The sequence below is a fragment of the Oryx dammah genome, unplaced genomic scaffold (assembly GCF_014754425.2).
Source record: "Oryx dammah isolate SB20612 unplaced genomic scaffold, SCBI_Odam_1.1 HiC_scaffold_26, whole genome shotgun sequence".
Lineage (NCBI taxonomy): Eukaryota > Metazoa > Chordata > Mammalia > Artiodactyla > Bovidae > Oryx > Oryx dammah.
In genome coordinates, this window is record NW_024070210.1 from 54,877,825 (window position 1) to 54,891,921 (window position 14,097).

The following is a 14,097-nucleotide window of genomic DNA, read 5'->3' on the forward strand; positions in this document are numbered from 1 at the left end:
GGACCCCAGAGCCCACCAGGTTCCATGTGTCGGAACCTCACCTCGCCTCCCCTCCGCGGCGGGCCAGCGGTTTGGGGAAGCGCTCTGCGGACCCAGGGACCCCATTCCCCAAGACGGTGCATTCCCTCTCTCTTTACACAGCAGACCCGAGCTCTGCGACAGTTCGGCCGGCGACCCCCTTTGCCCCCGAAACCTCCCAGCACCGGACGGCTGGCTAGAGACCCGAGATGCCCAGTGGAGCCCGTGCCTGCCCAACCTCGGTGCCGCGCTGCGCGGCGGCCGAACCCGAGCCGCGCGGGGCCGCGCCGTCCCCGAGTGATGACGCGCTTCCTGCCCTCCCGGCGCTCCCGGGCCGTGCGCTCGCGCTCGCCCTCGGCTCTTGTTCCGCGCCTGGAGCCAGCGGCGGCGGCAGCGGCTGGGGCGGCTGCGGGAGCGGAGCGGTCGCTGGGCGCGCTGGGGGACGCCGGCTGCACTCCGAGGCAGGCGCTCTGCAATGAGACAGTAAATGCATCCCCCGGTAAGGCGCACGGCTCACTCGGGTTTTCCTCTTCCTCCAGCTGCATGCACGTTGCATGAATTTCTCGTGTCTTTTCCCTCCCCTTTACAGAAGGAAAATGTGGGTGGTTTTCCCCTTCCTTTTGCATCTCGTGAGTGATGCCAATGCAGAAAAAAACCTCGCAAAGCTCCCAGATTTGATGTTCTAGGGAGCTTTTTGCAGGAAAATAAAAATAAAATGAAATTAATGCACCTGTCTATTGCACATGTATGTTTCACTGCACTGGACCCGAGCGCAGCGGTTTGCAAACAGCCTCACAGCCCGCTCCCGAGAGCGGATTCCTAGCCGTGGGCAGCTGGTCCCCTGCGGGGCTCCCCCTGGGTTTCCGGTAACTGGGCTTTGAAAAGCAGCCCCGCCTGCCTGGAGTGTCCCCTCGGCCCCGGCCGGGCCCCCGCGCCGGGAGAGTTGGCGCGGGCGGAGCGGCTTCGTTCCAGCACTGGTCGCCCCGACTCCAGCGCCACTTTGCAAACAAGTCTCCTGCCGGGCTCCGGGCAAAGGGAGCCGGCCGGTGCGGAGCTCCTTTCCCATCCCGGACTCTCAGACCTGCCGATTCCACGATTCTGTTTTACTTGGCAATCTCGCCACTAGCAAACTGCTTGAAGCTGGGGGACCAAGAGCGAGGGGAGGATTGGGATTCAGTGCCGCCGCTGGCCTCGCGCTGGACCAGGGGCGCCCTCTCCTTCCTTGGCCCCAGGAGCTGAAATTTCGCCCCCGTCGGGAGCCGGGGGTCCCGGACACCGGCATTTCGGGATTCCCAAAGGGGACCGAGGAGCGACGTTCGAGGGCGCCATATTTTCAGTGGGTCTTGGCTACCGAGGGGAGTGGGCGAACAGCTGGTGGGCGGGTGGGGAGAGCGCGGCGCCCCGGCAGGAGAGGCTGGAGCCGTTTTCCCCGGGAAAGTTTGTGCGCCCAGGCCGGCACGGAGGCGGCTCCACAGGGTGCGCACCGCGCCTGTCCCCGCAAGGGCGCGCGGGCTGCAGCGCGTCGCCAGGCCGGCCCGCCGGGGTAGAGGGCCGAGAGCCGCCGTCAGAGACTGCGCGCTCTGCTCGCCTCGGTCCACGGTCCCGCCGAGACGCCGTGGTCGGGCTCCGAGGCGCAAGGAACACGCCCCTCTCCTGCAGCCGCGGCCGCCGGGGCGCTCTGCTGGAGCCGTGCGCTTGACCGCTTTCCCCGGCCGGGCGCCGGTGCGGACCGTCTTGGCGGCGCCAGGACCCTCCTGGGTGCCCATCAGAGCGCGGGAGCTCACTCCCAGCGTAGAGGCCCCGGTTATCGTCTGTGGTTTGCGGTGACCCCGTGGCGGAAGACCAGCCCGAGCCTCCTCTCGCCTCTCTGGCTGCGGCCGCGACAGCAGCAGCGCCCGCGGCTGCGTGCTCGGCTCTCGCCGCGGTGCCAGCTGGCGGAGGAGAGGTCAGGGGGACATTTCCAGAAGTTGGGGTTTAAGGGGGATGCGTGGGGAAACTTGGATTTTTGCTGCCCGTGAAGAACCCAGGTGACTTGGGAAAAGGAGATTGATTCAGAATGCCTGTTTCGTGGTGAAAACTAACCTCTGGCTATTTCTAGACGATGAGAGGGGGATGAGCGGAAGTGTTGGTGTTGTACGAGACGCATTTAAAGACGGGAGAGTAGGGGGGGTGTTCTGGAGAACTGGACCCCCAGATATAATACATTACAAGCAGCTCGGTGCTCTAAATACCACTGAACTTTGGCTTCTGATGGAACCCGGGGTGCTGAGTGGTGACATTCGTCAGGTGAGCGCTATTCTCCTTTCTTCAGAGCTTGGAGTTGGCGACTTCTCGGGAGGGGGGCGGTGGGGAAATCGTTACTTTTGAGATAGATTGTGATCTCTGCTTTGAGAAGGGGCAGGGGAAGGGCGAGTTGGCTGACCTACAGTTCGCTGGCAGGAACGTGCCAGCCTTTTTCCTTGGCGAGAGAAATGATGCCATAGTATTGAGGTCATGTCAGCACTTTGGGGCTTCATCATTGGAAACGCTTCAAGGGATCACTGAGAGCATGTGGGGGAGGGGGGAAGCTTTCATCTCAGAGATGTGCCCTGTGATGTCACGATTTAGGCTGCTCTTAACGTCTGTCCGCCTCAATAAATACTTATCCAGTGAGAATGTCAGGCATTGAATTTCCAACATTTTATCTTCCTTGTTGGCTGATTTGGGGTATCTATGCAAAAACCCGGGAGGGGCCGTGGATGTGACAAGACACATGACCTTGAGAGAGGAGGGATACCTGCAGAAATGCTAATTTTGTTTTCACTGAGCCCTAGAACTGTGGAGAACACCCTGAGCCTAAGATACATTTTTCTAGAATTAGCGTAATTAATTTAGGAGAGAATCAAATTAGTTGCTGAAAGCCTCCATCCCTTTTGTAAACTTCCCAGTCTTAGAAATGGTGCCTTGAATCAGAAAACACAGGGCTCCTCAGATTGGGGAAGTCCTTGGATTCTCTCTGCCTTTGTGCCCACTCAGGTCATCAGGAGTACTGAAGAATTATTAGAGTTTCTGTTTTTGGCATTGATGTGCTTTTACCTCCAAAGGGAAAGTGCACTTTTAAAACTTGGCCCTGTTCATTGAGGTATTGGGGATATTCTTTATAGGCATAGGTTTATTTATATGGGTTTTGAATTCACCTACTGTTAAATCTACTTGTTTGGGGATTTTCAAACAGTATTCCCTAAAGTATTTTTAAGCAAAGTCAGGTTTTAGAAAGAGGTGTGTGTGTGTGTTATTTGCTTTAGTCTAGTTTCTTTTATTTGGAGAAGGAAATGGCAACCCACTCCAGTGTTCTTGCCTGGAGAATCCCAGGGACAGAGGAGCCTGGTGGGCTGCCGTCTATGGGGTTGCACAGAGTCGGACACGACTGAAGCAGCAGCAGCAGTTTCTTTTATAGCTCAAATTATACTGATTTCCCCATTCCTCCTCCCCCTGTTATCAGCAGATCATTTGTTTCCAAGAGCAGTTAAGGGTGGTTATAGGTGGTGAACAATTTAAATTTTTACCAACTGCTCAGAAAAAAAGTCTAAAGATGTATTTATTCATCTTAGTATTGTGCTTTATAACTATATATATGTCATATTTTTTGTGCATGTGCTAGACATTACATAATAAAAATCTAAAAGTAGTGTTCTCAATAAAGCTAAAATTAAAAATTAAAAAAGTTTTATTATAAACCCTTGTATCTTCATTCCTAAATTTACTACCTCAATATTTGTTTTTTTTTTATGCCTGTCTTAACAAAGTGTTACAAATTGTGCTTTGTTGCCTCTTGCCTGATTCTTATTATAACTTCTTGACTTGATCAAAGTTCCTGCAATTTTTTCCTGTTAAGATTTTATAACTTCAAGAGGTTAGAAATGCCTATTCATTTTGGGAAATTGCCTGTCAAGTTACCGTGTGGTGTGTGTGTGTGTGTGGTGTGTGTGTGTGGCATGCCCAGACTCTTGGGACAGTGTCTAAAACTTGTCATATCTGACATTACTACTCCAGAACTTTTGCGTCATAATGTTTTCTTGGAGGTTTGAGGTGGTGAATTAGCCAATACAGGAAGTACTAAAAAAGAGTTAAGTAATTCAAAGTTATTTTTATGGGTTAAAAAAAAAAATTAAAGACAAGAAGGAAAACTTAATAAGCAGGACCAGAATTACAGCTTAACATATACCCAAATGGTGCCTTTTTAATTACAGTACTTTCCCCCAGAACTTTTTAATCCTATTACTCTTATATTTAATAAGGAGACTAGTTAAAATATAAGCCAAACAGAACTATTACAAATAATGGGGATAAATGCTGGGTATAACCAGATGTTTTGCCTAAAGTTAAAAGAGTTAAGGAATCTGAACTGTATCAAACTCCTCCTGTAGGCTGTCCTCAATCCCCTTTCTCATAAGCAGGAAATTTTCAAAGGCAAAAAAATCTTGGATGGCAGTGGAGACAAAACAAGAAAAGAACAAAATGTTTAAGGTAGACTTCATCTGTCTGTTGACCAAGCCTGTGGCTTAGTGGCAGGTGTCACTTGGTTTTGAGAGCCTTTGTTTATGTACCACCTAGAGCTATGAATCAAGACAGCTTTTTTGCCACCCTTTCACAGTGGATTGTTAGAGTCAGTGCTAGGACAGTGTTTTGTTTCTGGGTTAAGCAACAATTAAATTTCATCCAAAGTGATGTTGTTCTGAATATGTAGAACAGGACATGAATATTTGTATTTCCCTTTTACTCTTTTAGCTGCACTCCTAACAAAATTTTCTAAGTGTGCTATTCACTTATTCAGTAATTGTTTTTGAGGGTTTATTGTGTATTTAGATATTTCCTGGCCTCACCCCACACATCCAGTTCCTAGAGCATGATCTTTTATACTTTATGCATCTTGTAGAGTGGGAGGGTGGGGGAGGGTAATAGTGTGAGATTAAACAGTACTTGAAGGACTACACAGTCAAAGATATGCAAAGGATGTGAACAGGCCATTCTCAAGATAAGGGGTACAAATGGTCATAACCATGTGAAAGGATTCTCGTAACACATTATGGTCAGGGAAATGCAAATGAAAAAGCCAAGAACTGTTAGTTTTCTTTCTGTTCATCCAATTAGTGTGTGTTTTAAAGGTTGGTAACATCCTCTGTTAGGTGGGTTGGGGGCAACCCTCAGACTCTCAGTGGGAGTATGAATGGGTGCAACCTTGTGGGAAAGCAGACAGTTTCAGTGACAGTTTGGAATGTGTGTATTTGTGTATGCAGTCACATATTTGGAATCCTTTCTTACAGAATTAGAAATAGCATGTAGGCATCTGTGTGTGAGGATGTTTGTTGCTAGATTACTACAGTAAATAAGCTAGAAGCAGTATGAGTTTCCATCAGTAGGATGAATATATAGGGTCCATATATGGACCCTCTCATCCATATATAGAGAGATTATTTGTGAAGGATGTCTATGATATACTACATGTAAATAAAATCAAGTCGCCAAGTATCATATGTGGTATGATACTATTTCTGATTTAAAAAAGAAGCTCCATGTGTATGACCTTGAAGAAAGATATGGAAGGACACATAAAACCTAATATTGTTTAAAATTAGCTGTGGGGCAGAGGGGTGATTAATTTGCTCCCTATACACCTTGAATGGTTTACTTGCCTAAACATTCAGGCTTTTTTTATATGAAAACATTTAAAAGTATTATTTGGTTAATGAATAGGAAATTTGTCTGGAACCATTTTAGAAACAAAAACTGGGCAATATTCTGTTTTTTTTTTTTTTTTTAATTCCCCTGATCCATTCTGCAGCAATCTCTTGTCTCTTTGGAAACTTTCAATTATCTTCTAAAATTCTGAGATTTCCCAACTTTAAGTGAAATCCTTCAGTATAAGCCTTGGCTTCCAGAAGAGCTATTTACCTTTGTCTCCCAGGAGGGTGAAACCCTTTTCTTTGACTTTCTTTGATCCCATTCAGAAGGTAGAGGGGAGGTCTTCTGGCCAACTGGAGAGTCTTCCAGGAGACAGGCAGCATGTCCTCAAACTTGGTTTTCCTGAGCCTGAGAGAGAGAGAGAGAGAGAGAGAGAGAGAGAGAGAGAGGAGTGTGTTAGTTGCTTAGTCATGTCAGACTCTTTGCAACCCCATGGATTGTAGCCTGCCAGGCTCCTCTGTCCGTGGAATTCTCCAGACAAGAATGCTGGAGTGAGTAGCCATTCTCTTCTCCAGGGCATCTTCCCAATCCAGGGACTGAACCCGGATCTCCTGCATTGCAGGCAGATTCTTTACCATCTGAGCCACCAGGGAAGCCCAGAGAGTTGCTGCTAAATGATTCTGCTGGCATTTGAATCCTGGTCTCCATCCACATTAGCTTAGCTGATTGTTCTACCTGTGTACCATTTTCAATTCTGCCTCTAGATGTGTTTTTTGAAACTTGATAGTATTTGAGTTCTTGGCAGTCACTACAAAAAAAATGAAGCTTTCAAAAGCAGTGGAACCTCCATTTACATTTTTAAAAGTACATATCACATGACTCTGAATGCTGGTAGGACACTCAGAATCTCAACCGCTTGGAAGCCAGGGCTGTGCTGCAAATTTGAAAACTGTGCTTTAGATTCAGTGGTTTCCAGGTGTGAATGCCTCAGAATCCCCTGGACAGTGAAAGTGTTAGTTGCTCAGTAATGTCTGACTCTTTAAGACCCCATGGACTATAGCCCACCAGGCTTCCCCATCTGTGGGAAGGATGTATCTACGCAAGGATACTGGAGTGGGTAGCCATTCCCTTCTCCAGGAGATCTTCCCAAACCAGGGATTGAACCCAGGTCTCCTGCATTGCAGGCAGGAGATGGTGATTCTTCACCGTCAGAATCACCTTGCTGCTAAGTCACTTCAGTCGTGTCCAACTCTGTGCGACCCCATAGACGGCAGCCCACCAGGCTCCCCCGTCCCTGGGATTCTCCAGGCAAGAACACTGGAGTGGGTTGCCATTTCCTTCTCCAATGCATGAAAGTGAAAAGTGAAAGGGAAGTCGCTCGGTCACGTCCAACTCTTCGAGACCCCATGGACTGCAGCCTACCAGGCTCCTCCATCCATGGGATTTTCCAGGCAAGAGTCCTGGAGTGGGGTGCCATTGCCTTCTCCAGAGTCACCTTGAGGACTTGTTAAAAAAGAATCAGCTTGAGGACTTGTTAAAACCCACTTTGTTGAGCCACAGTTTTAGATTCTGTAAGTCTTGGGTAGGGCCTGATAATTTGCATTTTTAACAAGTTCGCAGATGACACTGATCTTCCTGGTCCTGGACCATACTCTGCAAACCACTGGTGTAGGGGAACAGCTTCTTGTGTTTTGCAGCTGTTGTGTTCTTGTCCAGCCAGTGCTCTACCCTTTCATGGATGAAAGTTACAATGCCAATCGAGGCAAATTAACTCAGTTTTATCAGTTTCAACAAGCTGAGAAGAAGAATTATTTGAGTTACTTTACTGAACTGTTGTCTGTATCCGTTGTAGGTGTTTGGGGATGTAATGATGTTTCATACATGGATGTGTGGTTAATCAGCATGAAAGTCAAAGTTCAGGTTTATTTTAAATATTCCGTAGTGGATTCTCACGGGAGAGCAGAGAAGCCTATTAGTCTCTGGTTCCTCTTTTTTTGTTTTTTTGTCATACACCCCTGGAGGGTGGACCTCTTCTGTAGGGTTCTCCACCTTAGCCATGTGTTGGGATCACTTGGGGATGTTGATTTAGTTGGTCTGGAGGGGGCCTGGACATTGGTGGGTAAGTTCTCCAGGTAATTCTAATATGTAGCTGGGATAGAGAACATGCATTTACAGTCCTCAGGGTCACTTTGACTCATTCTTTGAAGATGGTGTTCATCTGGACCACAGTCCCTTCTCTGATCAACATTTGTGGTAACTTGGGTATCTATAGAGATTGTCCACCCAACTCAGTCCTTTGACCAGCTCTCTTTTAGTTATCCTTTCTTCTGTCTACTTCAGCCATCCCTTCCCACAGTTATTCTTAGACTGCTGGTTCTCAGCAGTTTTGCCACCCAGAGGCTATTTGGCAATGTCTAGAGACATTTTGGAGAAGGCAATGGCAACCCACCCAAGTACTCTTGCCTGGAAAATCCCGTGGGTGGAGGAGCCTGGTAGGCTGAAGTCCATGGGGTCTAGAAGAGTCAGACATAACTGAGCGACTTCACTTTCACTTTTCACTTTCATGCATTGGAGAAGGGAATGGCAACCCACTCCAGTGTTCTTGCCTGGAGAATCCCAGGGACTGGGGAGCCTGGTGGGCTGCCTTCTATGGGGTTGCACAGAGTCGGACATGACGGAAGCGACTTAGCAGCAGCAGGAAAAGCAGAGACGTTTTAGGGCTTCCCGGGTAGCTCAGTGATAAACAATCTCCCTGCCAATGCGGGAGACGCAGGAGGCTTGGGTTCAATCCCTGGGTCAGGAAGATTCCCTGGAGGAGGAAATGGCAACCCACTCCAGTATTCTTGCTGGGAAAATCCCATGGACAAAGCTTGGTGGGCTACAGTCCAGAGGGTCTCAAAGAGTCGGACACGACTGAGCAACTGAGCACAGAGGCATGCAGAGACATTTTTGCCTGTCACACCTTGAGGGGACACGGGAGTGCTGCGGGTATTCAGTGAGTGGAGGCCTGGGATGTTGCCAAACACTGTATAATGCACTCCCCCCCTTACCCGCCCCCCTACATACGTAGAGAATTTCATGGTCTCAAATGTAAGCAGTGTCATGATAGAGAAACCTTGCCCTGGTGTCCTGGGGGAGTTGTTTTTTTTTTTTAAACCCCAATTTATAGAAGAAATACGTCTTATGTGATGACCCAATGCAAATATACATACAACTGAACCAAGTTTCACAAAACAGTGTTTACCCTTACTAGGTGTAATGTAGTCACATACTTTTTATTTTGTCTCATTAAAAAATAATTGCTGGTCATGACCCACTAAATTGATTTTATTACCCACTAAACTTGCAATCACAAGTGTAGACCTTATCATTACCAATAACTGTACCTCCGTCAAAATCTTGACAAGCATTCCCATCTGACCCTCACCTTTTCTTTTCTTATTCCTGTTATTACCCAAGTGCACCCAGCCTGCACCCTCCAAGGGGCTCTGACCTGGTGACCCTTGCACTTCTTCATCCTCTAACACCCTTATTATCTATTCCTACTATGCCCCACCCTCAACCCTCACCCCAAGGTACTTGCCTACACCCCCCAACTTCTTTGACTATTTCTCCCTTCATCTCACTTTCCTAGGAAAACCCCATCCTCTGTCCACCCTGCTCCTGCCTCAGGCTGATGAACCTGGCTGGAGAAAACCAGCCATCTGCATCGTCTCACTTTTTATTTATGACCATAAGCCTCCAGACAGACTCTTGGCACTGCAGAGCCCACTATGTTTCTGTCCCCACCTCACTGGCAGCTGATGACTTGGCTTATTTCACTGAGAAAAAGGAAGCAGTTGGGAAGTAGTTTCATCATTTCCTCATGCTAAATCTGCCAGCCTACCTGCACTGTAGCCACACAGCACTGGAGCCTGTTCCCTGTTGGCATGCAAGGCTCTCACTCGTGCATGAATCTTCTTTCCCTTCTGCACCATCAGCTTTCTCCCTCTGATGGATCATGTCCGTGAGGAACATACTGTAGTCTCTCTCATCTTGAGGGGAAAAGTACCACCAACAGAACTCTTAGCCCAATATCCCAGTTGACGGTTCTCCCAAGTCCTCTATTCTCCCTTGGAGTCAGTATCTTCCAAAAGAATTGTCGTCCATTCTGTTCCATTTCCCTCTCTCATTCTGTCTGGAACCCACCAGTTTGGCTTCTGTCCCATCCCTTCAGCGAAAGCACACTTCTCCAGGCGCCAGTGATGCCCAGTGGCCAGCGCTTAGTTGTCGTTGCCTGCGGCCTCGGCAGCAGGGAGCCGGCTCTCTCTTTGGCTGTCTTCCCTCGGCTTCTGCGCCATGGTCCTCACCTGGTTGTCCTCCTACGCTCAGGCTCTTCCAGCTCCTGCTCTGCTGCGGATCTCCTCCTCCTGGCTTCTGAAAGTGGGGGCTGTTCTCTCACACTTCACTTGACTTGGGAGTCTGTTCCAGTATCACCTCCTTAGAGCTCTTCCTAGCTCCCCCTGGTCCCTGTTCTCAGCCTCTTCCTTGTTTTCATATCATGTCTCATTCCCTGATAACCGGCATACCTAGGAGACAGTGTAGCTTCCATCCCAGACCACTGCAGTAAAGTGAATATCAGAGTGAGTCATACAAAGTTTCTGCTTCCCTAGAGTATATTTATACTATACTATAAAATAATGCTCAAAATTCTCCAAGCCAGGCTTCAACAATATGTGAACCCCGAACTTCCTGATGTTCAAGCTGGTTTAAGAAAAGGCAGAGGAACTAGAGATCAAATCGCCAACATCCGCTGGATCATCGAAAAAGCAAGAGAGTTCCAGAAAAACATCTATTTCTGCTTTCTTGACTATGCCAAAGCCTTTGACTGTGTGGATCACAATAAACTGTGGACAGTTCTGAAAGAGATGGGAATACCAGACCACCTGACCTGCCTCTTGAGAAATCCGTATGCAGGTTAGGAAGCAGCAGTTAGAACTGGACATGGAACAACAGACTGGTTCCAAATAGGAAAAGGAGTACGTCAAGGCTGTATATTGTCACCCTGCTTATTTAATTTGTATGCAGAGTACATCATGAGAAACGCTGGACTGGAAGAAACACAAGCTGGAATCAAGATTGCCGGGAGAAATATCAATAACCTCAGATATGCAGATGACACCACCCTTATGGCAGAAAGTGAAGAGGAACTAAAAAGCTTGTTGATGAAAGTGAAAGTGGAGAGTGAAAAAGTTGGCTTAAAGCTCAACATTCAGAAAATGAAGATCATGGCATCCAGTCCCATCACTTCATGGCAAATAGATGGGGAAACAGTGGAAACAGTGTCAGACTTTATTTTTGGGGGCTCCAAAATCACTGCAGATGGTGACTGTAGCCATGTAATTAAAAGACACTTACTCCTTGGTAAAAAACTTATGACCAACCTAGATAGCATATTCAAAAGCAGAGACATTACTTTGCTGACTAAGATCCGTCTAGTCAAGGCTATGGTTTTTCCTGTGGTCATGTATGGATGTGAGAGTTGGACTGTGAAGAAGGCTGAGCGCCGAAGAATTGATGCTTTTGAACTGTGGTGTTGGAGAAGACTCTTGAGAGTCCCTTGGACTGCAAGGAGATCCAACCAGTCCATTCTGAAGGAGATCAACCCTGGGATTTCTTTGGAAGGAATGATGCTAAAGCTGAAGCTCCAGTACTTTGGCCACCTCATGCGAAGAGTTGACTTATTGGAAAAAACTCTGATGCTGGGAGGGATTGGGGGCAGGAGGAGAAGGGGATGACCGAGGATGAGGTGGCTGGATGGCATCACGGACTCGATGGACATGAGTCTGAGTGAACTCCGGGAGTTGATGATGGACAGGGAGGCCTGGAGTGCTGCAATTCATGGGGTCGCAAAGAGTCGGACACGACTGAGTGACTTAACTGAACTGATAGTCTATTATAGTATATAGGCTATATGTAGTATATAGTATATTATAGTAAATAGGCTTCCCTGGTGGCTCAGACGGTAGAGAATCTGCTTGCAATGTGGGAGACCTGAGTTTGATACCTGGGTTGAGAAGATCCCATGAAGAAGGAAATGGCGATCCACTCCAATATTCTTGCCTGGAGAATTCTATGACAGAGGAGCTTGGGTGCGGTCCATGGGGTCACAAAGAGGCAGACATGACTGAGCTACTGACACTTTCACTTTCATAGTCTAAAAGTGTGCGGTAGCATTGCATCAGGAGAGGGCAATGGCAGCCCACTCCAGTACTCTTGCCTGGAGAATCCCAGGGACGGGGGAGCCTGGTGGCCTGCCGTCTGTGGGGTCACACAGAGTCGGACACGACTGAAGTGACACAGCAGCAGCAGCAGCATTGCATCTAAAAAAACACCAATGTACATATCTTAATTCAAAATGACTTTATTGCAAAAAAGTACTATGTGTCCTCTGAGTCTTCAGAAAGTCTTTTTTTTTTTTTTTTTTTTTTTTTGCTGGTGGAGGGTCTTGCCTTGATGTTGATGGCTGCTAACCTATTTGGGAGGTGATGGCTGAAGGTTGGGGTGGTTGTGACCACATCTTAAAATAAGACAACAATAAAGTTTGCCACATTGCTTGACTCTTCCTTTCATGAATGATTTCTGTAGCAGGCAGTGCTGTTTGATAGCATTTTACCCACAGTAGAGCTTCTTTCAGAATGGGAGTCAGTTCTCTTAAACCATGCTGCTGCTTTTTCAACTGAGTTTATGTCATATTCTGAATCCTTTGTTGTCATTTCAGTAACCTTTAGAACATATTTACGAGGAGCAGATGCCATCTCAGGAAACCACTTTCTTTGCTCATGCATAAGAAGCAGTTCCTCATTCATTCAAGTTTTCTCATGAAATCAAAGCAATTCAGTCACATCTTCAGGCTCCACTTCAAATTCTAATTCTCTTGCTGTTTCTACCACATCTGCAGTTACTTCCTCCACTGAAACCTTGAACCTTCAAAGTCATCCATGAGAGTTGGAATCAGCTTCTTCCAGATTCCTGTTAATGTTGTTATTTTGACCTCTTACCATGAATCATGAATATTCTTAATGGTATTTAGACTGGTGAATCCTTTCCAGAAGGTTTTCAGTTTGTTTTGCCCAGATTTATCAGAGGAATCACTGTCTATGGCATTTGCAGCCTTATAAAATGCAATTCTTAAAAGAATAAGACTTAATAGTTGAAATGACTCCTTGATCCATGGGCTACAGAATGGCTGTAAACATGAACAACATTCATCTCATTGCACGTCTCCATCAGAGCTCTTGGCTGACTAGGTGCATTGTCAACGAGCGGTAATATTTGAAAAGAAATTTTTTTCTTTTTTGTGGGCAGTAGGTCTCAAGAGTGGGCTTAAAATACTGAGTAAGCTGTGTTGTAAACTGGTGTGCTGTAATCCAGGCTTTGTTGCTTGCTACATTAACAGAGCACAGGCAGAAGAGCTTGAGTCTTTTTCTTAAGGGCCCTAGGATTTTTAGAATGGTAACTGAGTATTGGCTTCAACTCCAAGTCATCCTCTGCATCAGCCCGTAAAAAGAGAGTCAACCTGTCCTTTGCAGAGCCAGGCATTGACTTCTCCTCTCTAGCTACGAAAGTCTTAGGTGACGTCTTCTTCCAGTATGACTGTTTTATCTGTATTGAACAATCTGTTGTTTAGTGTGGCCGCCTTCATTAATGATTTTAGCTAGATCTTCTGGCTATCTTGCTGCAGGTTTTGCATCAGTACTTGCCGCCTCACTTTGCACTTTTATGTTATGGACACAGCTTGTTTCCTTGAACTTCACTAACCAATTTCTGCTAGCTTCAAGCTTTTCTCCTACAGCTTCCTCACCTCTCTCAGCCTTCCTGGAATGGAGGAGAGTTAGGGCCTTGCTTTGAATTAGGCTTTGGCTGAAAGGAATGTTGTGGCTGGCTTGATCTTCTATCCAGACTGATAAAACTTTCTCCATGTCAGCAATAAAGCTGTTTCCCTTTCATATCATTTGTCTATTTGCTGAAATAGTACTTTCAGTTTCCCTTAAGAACTTTTCCTTCGCATTCATTCACAGCTTGGCTGTTTGGCTCAAGAGGCCTCGCTTTTGGCCTGTCTGGGCTTTTGATATGCCTTCCTCACTCAGCTTAATCATTTCAAGCTTCTGATTTAAAGTGAGAGATGTGTGACTCTTCCTTTCACTTGAACACTTAGAGGCTTTTGTAGGCTTATTAATTGGCCTAATTTCAGTATCGTGTCTCAGAAAATAGAGAAGCTGGAGGAGAAGGAGAGAGACGGGGAGCTGCTGGTTGGCGTAGCAGCCAGAACACATTTATTAAGTTCGTCATCTTATTTGGGTGCAGTTCATGGTGCCTGCCAAACAGTTATAATTGTTACATCAAAGATCAGTGATCACGTATCACCTTAACAAATAT

At 46.9% G+C, this 14,097-nt stretch overlaps 1 protein-coding gene across 5 annotated transcripts in view; it reads left to right on the forward strand.

The window, feature by feature from the left end:
- Positions 1-381: 381 nt before the first annotated feature.
- TLN2 (talin 2) overlaps positions 382-14,097 on the forward strand; it is a 496,933-nt gene continuing 483,217 nt past the window's right edge. For all 5 annotated transcript variants that reach the window (XM_040226669.1, XM_040226672.1, XM_040226673.1 and 2 more), the window contains exon 1: positions 382-517. The gene's annotated coding sequence lies outside the window, so the exon portion shown is untranslated. The remainder of the gene's footprint in view (positions 518-14,097) is intronic.